The 13,294-nt window shown below is 35.6% G+C and overlaps 1 protein-coding gene across 2 annotated transcripts in view; it reads left to right on the forward strand.

Annotated features, from left to right (window-relative positions):
* The window catches only part of CNTN5 (contactin 5), a 1,365,947-nt gene that overhangs the window by 839,233 nt on the left and 513,420 nt on the right, over window positions 1-13,294 (forward strand). The gene's annotated exons all lie outside the window — the stretch shown is intronic.

The following is a 13,294-nucleotide window of genomic DNA, read 5'->3' on the forward strand; positions in this document are numbered from 1 at the left end:
TGAAGAAAAATATTTGAGCTAAAATCATGAAGCAAAAAAGAGAAATGGAGCAGTAGTTTGAAGGGAGAATGTTGCTCACTGGAGTCAAGCAGAGAAGTCCTCAGAAAGTATTTTGCTTTCAATTTGATATTATTATTTTGGGTAATAATTATAACCACTTCAAATTTTATCACTGCAAATGTTCCACCCAAGAAGAGGCATTATCTAGTTTTAAAAGACACGAAGATGTTAATAATTACTCTAAAGTAGTTGTTTGAATGTGAGTGTCACTTAATTGATTTAAAAAGTTGACTAAGGTTTAAATTGGAAATTCTCATGGTAATATAGGTTAATTGAAAGCCCTTATGAGTCAGCACCTCAAACACCTGCAGAATATGCATTAATTTTGGATTTTGTGATGTGGGCAAGGATTGTTAACTACTGCTAACGTTACCTTCTCCGTTTATAAATGAATAGCCAACAAACTGGTCTTCGACTTCATTTCTTTTTGTTGTGGTGGTGGTGTTAGTAGGAGTAAACAAGTGTAGAGAGCATTTCATTCTTTTATTTGTGCCAAGATGGTTAGCTTAAAATCGGTGTCAAAAATAAACATTTAAAAATAAATAAATAAATAAATAAATAAATAAATAAATAATAAATAAATATTTTATCTTCCTTGAACAGAGGCAGGTCTGGATTAGGAGTAATGCTGACACGAAAGCTCAGATTTTTACTAGGGAAGTCCATTCCTGAGCTTCAGAGACTACAAGTGCTATATCAGATGGAAAAGTTACAATCAATTGAAGCAGATTATATTTTTACTATGATTAAGCATATAATTATGCATTTTTTACATTTCCTCAATGATAAACACAACTTGTAATTTACATAACACTCTGAGTCTACCCAGCCTTTGGAGTTTCAACCAGTAGCTGCTGATATGTGGAAGATTCCCACACCTTACCAAATTTGTTGCCTCATATCCTCAGTACCTTGGGCTGAATTTCATTGTTGACATGGCTTATTTCCATATTTGATTTGGCACATGTGCAATGGCATCATAACTCAAAGCAATCTCTGTGTTAACAATTTTCTGTTGTTTCTTCAAAACAACCTTTGCTGATAAATTGTTTTGGAGGTTCAAATACAAAATTTAGATGATCTTTTATAAGAATAAGAATTCCCTCTAGGAGGGGAAATGGTATTTCACTTGGGTGATATACTCCTATGTAAAAAATCAGATCACTCCAGTTTCTCTTGCTTTAAAAACAAATATATCCTAATAAACGCCTTACAATTTTATGACCATTCATTGAAACTTTGTGACTTTATTCTTTATTTTATTGTTAATTTTTAGAGCTGCTATTATTGTTTTACATTAGTATACTATTCTCTCCAATTTAACTGTATGTCATTTGTGCAAAAAGCATCTCATATACTATTCTTTATCTGCTTTCGTCACTTGGAGTAGTGCCAGCTTACTAGGAGCTTAACAAATATTGTTGAATAAAGAGGTATCTACTTGAGGAAACTTAAATCTGAATTAAGGGTGAATTTATATACCATGATAGAACATTTGACTGAATATTGTTTACCTAAACTTTGTATTCTGCATTACAATTGAAGAGGCAAAAGCAATGTCCTCCTTCTGTTGACATGGTAGCATAGTAGTTTGGCATCTTCTGAAGGTTGTATGGAGTTGGTACACTTTGAACATTCTCATAAGTGATAGCATCTCTGAATCATCTGACCTTCCTTTTATAGCTACATTAGAAAATGACAAAAAAATCTATTAGACTCTCAATTTATATTATGTGCACAGCATAATGTCACTTACCCATGAAACATTCATCACAATGCTTTTTAATAAATAATGCTCTTCAATTCTTAGGAATCCTTGAAAGTTTTATAAAGACAGTTTACACTTGTTTAACTTTTATAAAGAAACAATTTTAAGTTGAAAAGAAACTTAAAGGAAGTTTTGGATATTTTTTCAAGAATTCATTTTAGAAGCTCACATGGTGTGAAAATTTTTTCTCACATTTGTAATTATGAATGTCATCATAAAGTGTAATTTCTAATAAAACAATTTAAAATTTCTGGGGAATATCATATAAAATATATTATGATATTAAAAGTGCAATTTTTTGTAATTGTGTTTGACATTATAGGCTGATATTTCTTCTAGATGATATTACTGAGATACTTACGTCACATTACATGAATAAACTAGACAAAGCCATAAATTAGAGCTATCAGCAGATAGAAAGTGTTGGGGTCTGACATTGGACCTAATCTTTGAAAAAAAATAGACATAGAACAATTGTTTAAGAGAGGATTACAGTATAAAAAACAAGTTTAAGTGTCTGGTCATGATCCAGGAAACAACTGGAAACAGAATGACCCAACACCAAGAAGCATGGCTTCCCTAGGGAAACTAGCTGTAGCACTTTCAGATGAGGTGACCCTTAAACCATCTTGGCAGGAATAACGTTAGTATGTGGGTGGCCTATCTATAAGTGACAGAAATTTCACAAGGAGTTAGGATGGGATACCAGCTTGATCCTAGGACAGGGCTCTACAAGGAAAACAATTGTGTCCATAAACAAATAACATGCCAGTGTTTTAAGAAACTCCACTGGGAGGAAGGCAAATGGGTAACAGACTCATCATTTCACGGTAGAGCTTTATCTTCCTACTCAGACATCTCTCATGGAAGATTAAGGCCAATACCATGCTAATTTTAGGCATCCGTGGTTTCATGTTTATTTTCTCCTGTCTAATGATTCTAAGAAGAGGTGACTACTTCCCAGATGTAGGAAGAAGTGGGGTAGTTTGGGTTGTCTCAGTAATTCAATGACACCACTTCAAGTTAGAGAGTGGAGACCAGGAATGTTAAATAACCTATAATTATAATGCACAGGGATCTTAAATGTCCTTCCAGGCATTCACGTGAGAAATGATTAAAATTCTCTTTAGAATTTTCTATGACAAGACCCCAGCTTTGTATTATATTACATACAAAATATTTTTGAAATATAATGGGCATGCCAATGCAAAATCATATAAATTACATGAAGATTATATTTAATTTTGTTAAGAGTTTTTCCAGGAGTTGTTGACCATTTCAAAAATCACACCACCTAATGATAATGCCACTCAGAATATTTGAGCCACCAATACCATACTTGGATCAGTTTGTAATTGTGGGGATTTTATGAACAGAAACAAACTTTTGATTAGTTTCTTATATCTTTTATTATAATTGTTCCTGAGAATTTACATATCAAATTAATACTATTCTATGTTAAATTACTTCCCTTTGAGGGGCGCCTGGGTGGCTCAGTCGGTTGAGCGTCCGACTTCAGCTCAGGTCACGATCTCGCGGTCCGTGAGTTCGGGCCCCGCGTGGGGCTCTGGGCTGATGGCTCGGAGCCTGGAGCCTGCTTCCAGTTCTGTGTCTCCCTCTCTCTCTGCCCCTCCCCCGTTCATGCTCTGTCTCTCTCTGTCCCAAAAATAAATAAACATTAAAAAAAAAAAATAAAAAAAAAATTACTTCCCTTTGATTTGTCCTTTCATTAATCAGAAAGATATATGTACGAAGGTATCCGTTAATTTAAGAATTATAAAGGGTGAATAATAAAATATTTGTTATTAAAATAATTTGAGAGCTACTTGCCTAAACATGGAGATGAAGCACATGTCCCTCAATTCCATATTGTTTTGGGAGCTTGCTGAGACCTGGGTGGGTGGGATTGTCACTAAGGCTTATAGATAACAAAAGGGAAAAGGAGAAAAAGAAATTTTATATTTATATTTATATTTATATTTATTTATATGATTTCATGATTTACAAATGTAATTTAAACATCTGTAATTTATGCCATGCTATATGATTGCCTCCAAACCTAGACCTGGCTTATCTCCGTGGCTGGGGTCATTGTGACCAAACAACAACATATCTTGTTTTCCTGACATAAAGCTAAGAAAAACCTCTCTCAGGGGAATTCAACAGTGCCTTTCTCACATGTCTACCTTCTATATTTTAGTTAAAGGTTTGGAGACCTATTGCTTCCATGGGTGAAAATCCCTTTGAAGGAATGTTTTCCTTAGAGAAAATTCTGTTCTCTATGCAGATGACTGAGCCCTAACTTGTTATGTGGTTTCCTTGCAGAGAGTAAGATCAATAACTCCACAACCTAAAATTGGTTCAGGTACAGATTGATGATGCTACACATATGCCAGAAGGGCATGAAAAGATTTATTATTCATGTCATGAGGCTTGCTGATAAGAACATAATAGGTTGGTCTGAAAATGGCTTGAGCAAAGGAACAAATGAGTTGCTTTGGGTTTTATTGTGGCTGGGGAGTGGGGACTGGTGAAAATTCCAATGTGGGTCAGGGTTTGTAGACTGTAAATTTCCCCACCTGAGTCAAGGAAGGGATGTTTTTCAGATATTTAGCCTGGCTTATCAGCTTTTCCTGAGATGAAGAAGAAGGGGAAAAGTTACTGATGGGGCTTGAAAGCCTTTAGTGGTCAAAGATAGAAAAATGGAGTCAGACTCTTGGTCATATGACAATATACTGTAAGTCAACCTCGTGTGAAAATACAAAATAAGAAACAGCATCCATTAAGTAAAAATATCTACTACATAATAGCATTAGACTTTCTAGAAGGATTAACAAAATAGGATTTATAAATAAAGACATAGGATGAAAATCTATTTTCAGAACTTGGGTATATGAAAAAGTACCAGACCTGAAGGATTAATTAGAAAGCAGTTATAAAAATTGGAGCACTATAACTGATAAAGTTATATTTAAGGTTGAGTGGTTGAATAGCTCCTGTCTTAAGCCTTAGGTCTGGGATTATACTTAACTAGGTAGTAATCAAGAGGTTTGAACTAGGGAAGAGGAATAGAAGCCAGGCCCTATAATCTAATGATTATATGTATTTCAGTGAACATGGCTTACTAATCAAGCTATATCCTCTTTAAAAGCTTGAAAATTATTTTGATTTAAATGTAATATTAATTATGGAGCACCTGGGTGGCTCAGTCGGTTAAGCGTCTGACTTCAGCTCAGGTCATGATCTCACCATTCATGGGTTTGTGCCCCACATAGGGCTCTGCACTGACAGCTTCAGATTCTGTGTCTCCCTCTTTCTCTGTCCCTCCTCTGCTCGTAGTCTCTCTCAAAGATAAATAAATAAACTTAAAAAAATAAATGTAATATTAATCAAGTAAATTCTGAATGTTATAACAACTTCTTAATACATATTTATTTCTCATTCAGATCACATTCGATTTAGTTTTTCAATGAATGCCTTTCCATGTGGAGAGTTTGGGTATCATTAGATTTGTCCCATCTAATACCTTTGATCTCTATTAGGTCCTCACTGGCATCTACTGCTATTTTACCTTCAGCTAGTTGATAAAGAGGGGATGGAGAATTGTGCATGACTTTTTGTGACTAGTACTGGATTTCACATACATCTTTTTGGTCCAGAAGGAAATTACATGGCTCCAATCCAATCATAAGAAAGGCTAAAAAAGTTTCCAGTGTTCCGAAGTAAAGGAAATGTGATTAGTAAGCAATTAAGTGGTCCCTGCCTCATACGAATAAACAAAACCTTATGAAATATAACTTTGTACTAATAATGGCAAAAAGGTTTCATGGAAGCTGATGTATAAAAGGGCTCTTAAAGTATACTTCTTCATTTATTAATCAATTGTGGTTAAAATGGTTCAAAACCAGTTCTTTTGATTATGTAGAAAACAGCTTTGTTTTAATAAATTAAAGTGGAAAATTAAAAAAAAAACATTTTGGTTAAATTAATTTCTTATTATCCATACTATTCTATCAGCAAAACATAAATATCCTTAATGAAACCTTCATATTCTAATCTTATAGGAAATTTCTGTAAACTAAGAAAGGAATTATTAAGGTACTAATCAATTCAATTATAGGAAACCTTGAGTAAACTATATGTATTCTAGAGCAGAGATGAGTAAAAAGCTGTCTTCATCTGGGACACAAATTTCCTTTTTATTTCAATATGAACTTTATTTTAAGATAACTCCAACAATAAAACAGTAATTTGTGAAGACTTTATGTATTACTACAAGTGATCAAGCTAAGACTGGATACATATCCCAGAAATTTTTAGAAAGAATGCTTAAAATGAATGGAGAATTATTCTAATTCTCTAAGTGTATGGCTATAGGACAGCATTCCAATGAAACCTAAATTAAGCATTTTTAAAATATATTTTAGAGAGAGAGAGAGAGAGAACATGAGTAGGGGAGAGGGATAGAGGGAGAGAGAGAGAATTCAAGCAGGCTCCGTGCTGTCAGCGCCCGAAGTGGCGCTCAATCTCGTGACCCTAGAATCATGACCTGAGCTAAAATCAGGAGTCAGTTGGGTGTTCAACTGACTGAGCCACCCAGGAAGCCCTAAATTAAGCATTTTTATTTTCACAAGTACCATTATTTGTAAATGACACTTTTATCCTTTATTTTTCCTGGAAAGTTCAAAGTTCTCATTGTTACTATTTTTCTTTAATTCATTTTCTCATAAGTAATAGAGGAAGACAAAAAATAGTTTATTAATTAAGTATTTATATGTAAAATATATCTCAAAACTGAGCAACTTAAAAGACCCTTTCATTTCCTCACAGAAACTGTGGGTCTGGAATCTGGAATTGGCTTAGCTGGATAGTTTTGTTTAAAGGTCCCTCTTGAGATTTTAATCAAGATGTTATTGTAGTTGCATTCTCATTTGAAGGCTTGACTCATGGAATATCTACTTAAAAGTTGACTCATATAGTTGTTAGTAAGCCTCAGTTTCTTGTTCGCAGCTGGCTAAATCCAGATTCCAGTTCATCAAATGTGGGCCCCACCCATAACCTTGAACAAGTATCTTCCCCTAGAGAGAGTGAATGACAATCACAGGGCTGAAAACATTTTAAAGAACAAAAATGTGAAATCAAACTAAATATGATGATATAATACATTAAGAAGTAAGTTTTAGAGCTCAGGAAACAAATGGAAAGCAAAATAAAACCATTACAGAATTGAAAATCTCATTAGTGGTAATATGGAAGCAACTGAAAAGATAGGGATATAGCTATAATATTTCAAAAAGTTAAACAAATGAGAAAAGAATAAGGATATAAAAGTTGTTACACAGATGATAAAAAAGACTTAAAATATATCCCTAATTGGTATGAGGAGAATTGAGCAAATAAAGAAGAAATCTTCCTGAAAAAGAATGTCTTGAACCTACCAGTTATACAAAATGATTAATACCAAGACATATTCCTAAAAATTCTTAAAAAATCAGAATGAGGAAAGAGACCTATGGACATCCAGGTGGAAAATCCAGTCATTTAGGAGTGAGAAAAGTCAGGCTGGACTCTGACTTTACCTTGGTAATGTTAAATGTGGTCAGAACGTGGAAAAATATCTCCAGTCATTAATGAAATTAATAATGAACACATAGGGGTGTCTGGGTGGCTCAGTCGGTTAAGTGGCCGGACTTCAGCTCAGGTCATGATCTTGCGGTGGGTGAGTTCGATCCCCGCGTCTGGCCCTGTGCTGATAGCTCACAGCCTGGAGCCTGCTTCTGTTCTTGTGTCTCCCTCTCTCTCTGCCTCTCCCCCATTTGCGTTCTGTCTCTGCCTTTCAAAAATGAATAAATGTTAAAAAATTTTTAAAAATAATGAACACATAATTTGTGAGCCAGGTTGTCTTTCAATTGTGAAGACAACAAACAGATATATATTTTTTAATGCTTATTTATTATTTATTTTGAGAAAGGATTCTCTGCACTAACAGCACCTGGCTTGATCTCACAAACCCTGAGATCATGACCTGAGCCAAAATCAAGTTAGATGCTTAACCAACTGAGCCACCCACGCATCCCAACAAACAGATATTCTTAACCATAAAGCAAAAAAAAAAAAAAAAAAAAAAAAAAAAATTAGGGAGTAAACTAGCAGGAAGTGAAAGAAGGCATGTTAATTTCATCCTTCTTTGTAGCAGAGAATCAACAGATTAGTTTTAAAATGAAACAATTATCTTCTGAGGAAGGACTTTCTGCAGGTATGAAACTGATATTTTATAGAGAATAACCACTAGCAATATAAGTTTATCCAACTATACCTATCTTGTAGTCTGTTCACTAAAAAGTTGATGTTAAGAAAAAAATCCCTCAAAACATTACTCCTATGAGATTTAGATTGTGTGTGATGGCATCTGTCTGTTACACAACTATCTCAAAATTCCTACTTTGTTAAACAAAGATTTTGATGTATAGGTTATCAATAACTTTGTGATGATTGTCATATATGTTTTGAAGTTCACCTCTACAAGTTAAGCTAAAAGCTGCAAAATGTAAAGGCATTGCTTACAGCAATTAATTGTCTCCACCAATAGATGTAGTGTACTACTTCAGGAGAATGAATCAAATAATCTGAGTTTACCTATAATCATACATTCTTGGTATGAAATCTTAAAAATGAATCTCTTTAGAGATAGAATCATCATTGATTACCCTTTGCTGGGGAGTGGGAAGCTCTACATAGACACATAGACACACATAGAAGTACTACTTCAGGAGAATGAATCAAATAATCTGAGTTTACCTATAATCATACATTCTTGGTATGAAATCTTAAAAATGAATCTCTTTAGAGATAGAATCATCATTGATTACCCTTTCCTGGGGACTGGGAAGCTCTACATAGACACATGTTCTTCAACCCCTTACAATGAACTTTATTTCTAGGAGAAATATAAGAGAGAGAAAGAAAGAAGAGGGCAGCCAATTGCTTGCTAAAATGTTTTTGGAAGTGACAATGAACAACAAAGAGATAGCTGACAGAAGATGAGCAGTCACAACAGAATATATGTTGGTCAGACCAGTCTTTTATTTTTTCAATGTGTAATTTAGCAAATCTTACCCCTCTGCTTTTCCCCAGCCTGACAACCTTTATTTCTCTTGTCCTGTTCTGACAATTTTCAGAATATAAGATTTAGAGCCACAGATCCTTAGTTAAAATCAACTGTTTACTTTGCCACTAATTTTGCAGAAGTTTCCTCTCAGAACTTCAGAGTTTTTATCTTCGAATTCTCTCAGCTCAGATAATTAAATAATATATATTAAAGTGCTTTATAAATGTTATAACAAAATAATAATAGTAAGAGTAAGAGTAGTGGTAATCAGATTCTAGATTCTGGATTTGTATCCCAGGTTTGCCATATATTGACTACATACATTTAGTTCACTAATTTCAGCCCGTTTTGTCATCCATAAAAAGGGAGGATTAATTTTAGTCACATGGTTGTTGTGAGTGTTTCATGATATAATAGATATAAATTCTTCAGTATAATGCCTGGCGTGTAGTAATTATATTAAAAGTAAATGTTAGTTGTTGTTATTATTAATTATAATTTATTGAGTACTTGTGATACATTAAGTATTTATAAATGCTGATGTCAGTCAATCCTCAGATTATCAGGAGACATTATCATCCACAATAAATAAACGGAGTAACAAGGATAAAAGTAGTTGGTTCAAGGCTAGAAAATGATAGTACTATAATTTGAACCTAAGTATGTCTAACTCAAAAGTTAAAGAGTTTTTAAATATATAAAAGTATAAAATATATTTATTAAATGTTAATTTTTTTTTAATTTTTTTTAACGTTTATTTATTTTTGAGACAGAGAGAGACAAAGCATGAACGGGGGAGGGGCAGAGAAAGAGGGAGAGAGAGAGAACCTCAAGCAGGCTCCACACTGTCAGTGCAGAGTCCTATGTGGAGCTTGAACTCATGAACTGTGAGATAATGACCTGAGCTGAAATCAAGAGTTGGAGGCTTAACTGACTGATCCAGAGGTGTCCCTATTAAATGTTAATTTTATGCATCATGATTATTTATAATGTTGACTTAAATGATCATATTTATAATGTGTAAACACTGGAAGGGATTATATTTTCATAACTTCATCATACAGATTAACTGTAACTGAGAGTTTGACAAGGTTTCATGGGCTTTTCCAAATTTTTATAAATATATTATAATGCAACAATAGAATATTTTGACAGTAATTTTTTGTAGTTATTTGTATTGAATTTTTTTGAGTAAAGTTTTAAGTGATAGCAATGTCATTTGGTATAGAGAAACAAATTTCAGTTTTTTTCGTGTCATATTTTATTATTTGTAACTTCAAAAAAAGAACCTCAGCTAGGTTATCTAGGACTCAAAGAAAATACTTGTCAGTGCCTGCCCATTGTGAGTGCTCAGTTATTATTGGATGAATGTTTAGAGTGCCATGAACACTTTTGCTTTTCTTTGCCCAAAAAGAATGACTACATGTTTAAAGAAAACAAACAAATTTACTCTAAATATGGAGGTGTATATATTTTTCAGAAATATTTTTTTTAAGCTTGAGTTTCCTGGGACATGATTCTTGTTATTTCTTTCCTGATATTTTCTTGTGGTTTTCCACAAAGAATGTGAACTTCCAACTGCTTAGTACAGACATTAGAAATACATCTTTTCAAAAATCTTCCTTATTCAGTTTTCTTTCTTTTTTAAATTTTTTAATGTTTATTTACTTTTGAGAGAAAGACAGTGTGAGCAGGGGAGGGGCAGAGAGGGAGACACAGATCTGAAGCAGGCTCCAGGCTCCAACACAGCCCTACACAGGGCTGGAACTCAAGAACTGTGAGATCATGACCTGAGTCAATGTTGGAGGCTTAACTGACTGAGCTATCCAGGGACCTCATTCTCTCTTCATTTTTCAAAGGCAGTGGTTTTAAATGAGAACAATTTTGACCCAAGAGGACATTTGACAATATCTGTAGATATTTTTTGATTATTACACATTGTGTAGGGGTGCTGCTAGAATCTAGTGGGTAGGGACCAGGCATGATTATAAGTATTTCACAATACACAGGACATTCTACACAACAAAGAATATCCCAAAATATGTTTGTGCAAAGTTGAGAACCTTGATCTCAGGTCACTATGGAATCAAATTCACAATTAATAAAAATAAAGGACAAAATTTTACTTCTTTTTAATTCATAATTCAAGATGCCAAAGATCCTAACTTTACATATAATTCTGTGAGTTCTTACACTAGTACAAGCTACTAAGACTAATACTACCCCAGCACATTTACTCATCATTTCTCCAGCAGAATTATTCTACATTCTTATCAATAAGGTTGCTTATGTTTGTGAGTAATTGTTTTATATATTTGGGGGCTCCTGTATTCGGCACATAGACATTTATAATTGTTAGCTCTTCCTGATGGATAGACCCTGTGATTATTATATAATGCCCTTCTTCATCTCTTGTTACAGACTTTAATTTAAAGTCTAGTTTGTCTGATATAAGTATGGCTACTCCAGCTTTCTTTTGACTTCCAGTGGCATGATAAATAGTTCTCCATCCCCTCCCTCTCAATCTGAAGGTGTCCTCAGGTCTAAAATGAGTCTCTGGTAGACAGCAAATAGATGGGTCTTGTTTTTTTATCCATTCTGATACCCTATGTCTTTTGGTTGGCACATTTAGTCCATTTACATTCAGTGTTATTATAGAAACATATGGGTTTAGAGTCATTGTGATGTCCGTAGGTTTCATGCTTGTAGCGATGTCTCTGGTACTTTGTCTCACAGGATTCCCCTTAGGATCTCTTGTAGGGCTGGTTTAGTGGTGACGAATTCCTTCAGTTTTTGTTTGTTTGGGAAGACCTTTGTCTCACCTATTCTAAATGACAGACTTGCTGGATAAAGGATTCTCAGCTGCATATTTTTTCTGTTCATCACATTGAAGATCTCCTGCCATGCCTTTCTGGCCTGCCAAGTTTCAGTAGAGAGATCGGCCACAAGTCTTACAGGGCTTCCTTTATGTTAGAGCACGTTTATCCTTAGCTGCTTTCAAAATTTTCTCTTTATCCTTGTATTTTGCCGGTTTCACTAGATATGTCATGCAGAAGATCCATTCAAGTTACATCTGAAGGGAGTTCTCTGTGCCTCTTGGATTTCAATGCCTTTTTCCTTCCCCAGATCAGGGAAGTTCTCAGCTATGATTTCTTCAAGTACACCTTCAGCACCTTTCCCTCTCTCTTCCTCTTCTGGAATACGAATTATACGTAGATTATTTCTCTTTAGTGCATCACTTAGTTCTTTAATTTTCCCCTCATACTCTTGGATTTTTTTTTATCTCTCTTTTTCTCAGCTTCCTCTTTTTCCATAATTTTATCTTCTAGTGCACCTATTCTCTCCTCTGCCTCTTCAATCTGAGCTGTGGTTGTTTCCATTTCATTTTGCAGCTTGTTTATAGCATTTTTCAGCTCCTCCTGACTGTTCCTTAGTCCCTTGATCTCTGTAGCAATAGATTCTGTGCTGTCCTTTATACTGTTTTCAAGCCTAGCGATTAATTTTATGACTATTATTCTAAATTCACTTTCTGTTATATGTTTTAAATAGTTTTTGATCAGTTCATTAGCTGTCGTTATTTCCTGGACTTTTTTTGAGGGAAATTCTTCTGTTTGGTCATTTTGGATAGTCCCTGGAGTGGTGCGGGACTATGGGGCACTTCCCCTGTGCTATCTTGAATAACTTGCGTTGGCGGGTGGGGCCGCACTCAGACCTGATGTCTGCCCCAGCCCACCACTGGGGCCACAGTCAGACTGGTGTGTGCCTTCTCTTCCTCTCTCCTAGGGGCGGGATTCACTGTGGGGTGGAGTGGCCCATCTGGGCTACTTACACACTGCCAGGCTTGTGGTGCCGGGGATCTGGCGTATTAGCTGGGGTGGATAGGCAAGGTGCAAGGGGGCGGGAGGGGCAGGCTCAGCTCGCTTTTCCTTCAGAGATCCGCTTCAGGCACCAGGAGGGAGTCAAATCCGCCGGAGGGATGGATTGGCAGAAGCACAGCATTGGGTGTTTGTGCGGTGCAAGCAAGTTCCCTAGCATTATCTGGTTCCCTTTGGGATTTTGGCTGGGGGATGGGCCAGGGAGATGGCTCTGGCGAGCACCTTTGTTACCCGCCAAGCTGAGCTTTGTTGTCCCGGGCTCAACAACTCTCCCTCCTGTTGTCCTCCAGTCCTCCTGTTCTCCGAGCAGAGCTGTTAATTTATAACTTTCCAGATGTTAAATACCGCTTTCTGTCAGAACACACTCCGTCTGGCCCCTCCGCTTTTGCAAGCCAGACTTGGGGGCTCTGCTTTGCTGGCGGGCTGCCCCTCTGCCCAGGTTCCCTCCCGCCAGTCCGAGTAGCGGGCACTGGCCTCTCCGCC

This window comes from Panthera onca, chromosome D1 (genome assembly GCF_046562875.1).
Source record: "Panthera onca isolate mPanOnc1 chromosome D1, mPanOnc1 haplotype 2, whole genome shotgun sequence".
In the NCBI taxonomy this organism is placed as follows: Eukaryota; Metazoa; Chordata; class Mammalia; order Carnivora; family Felidae; genus Panthera; species Panthera onca.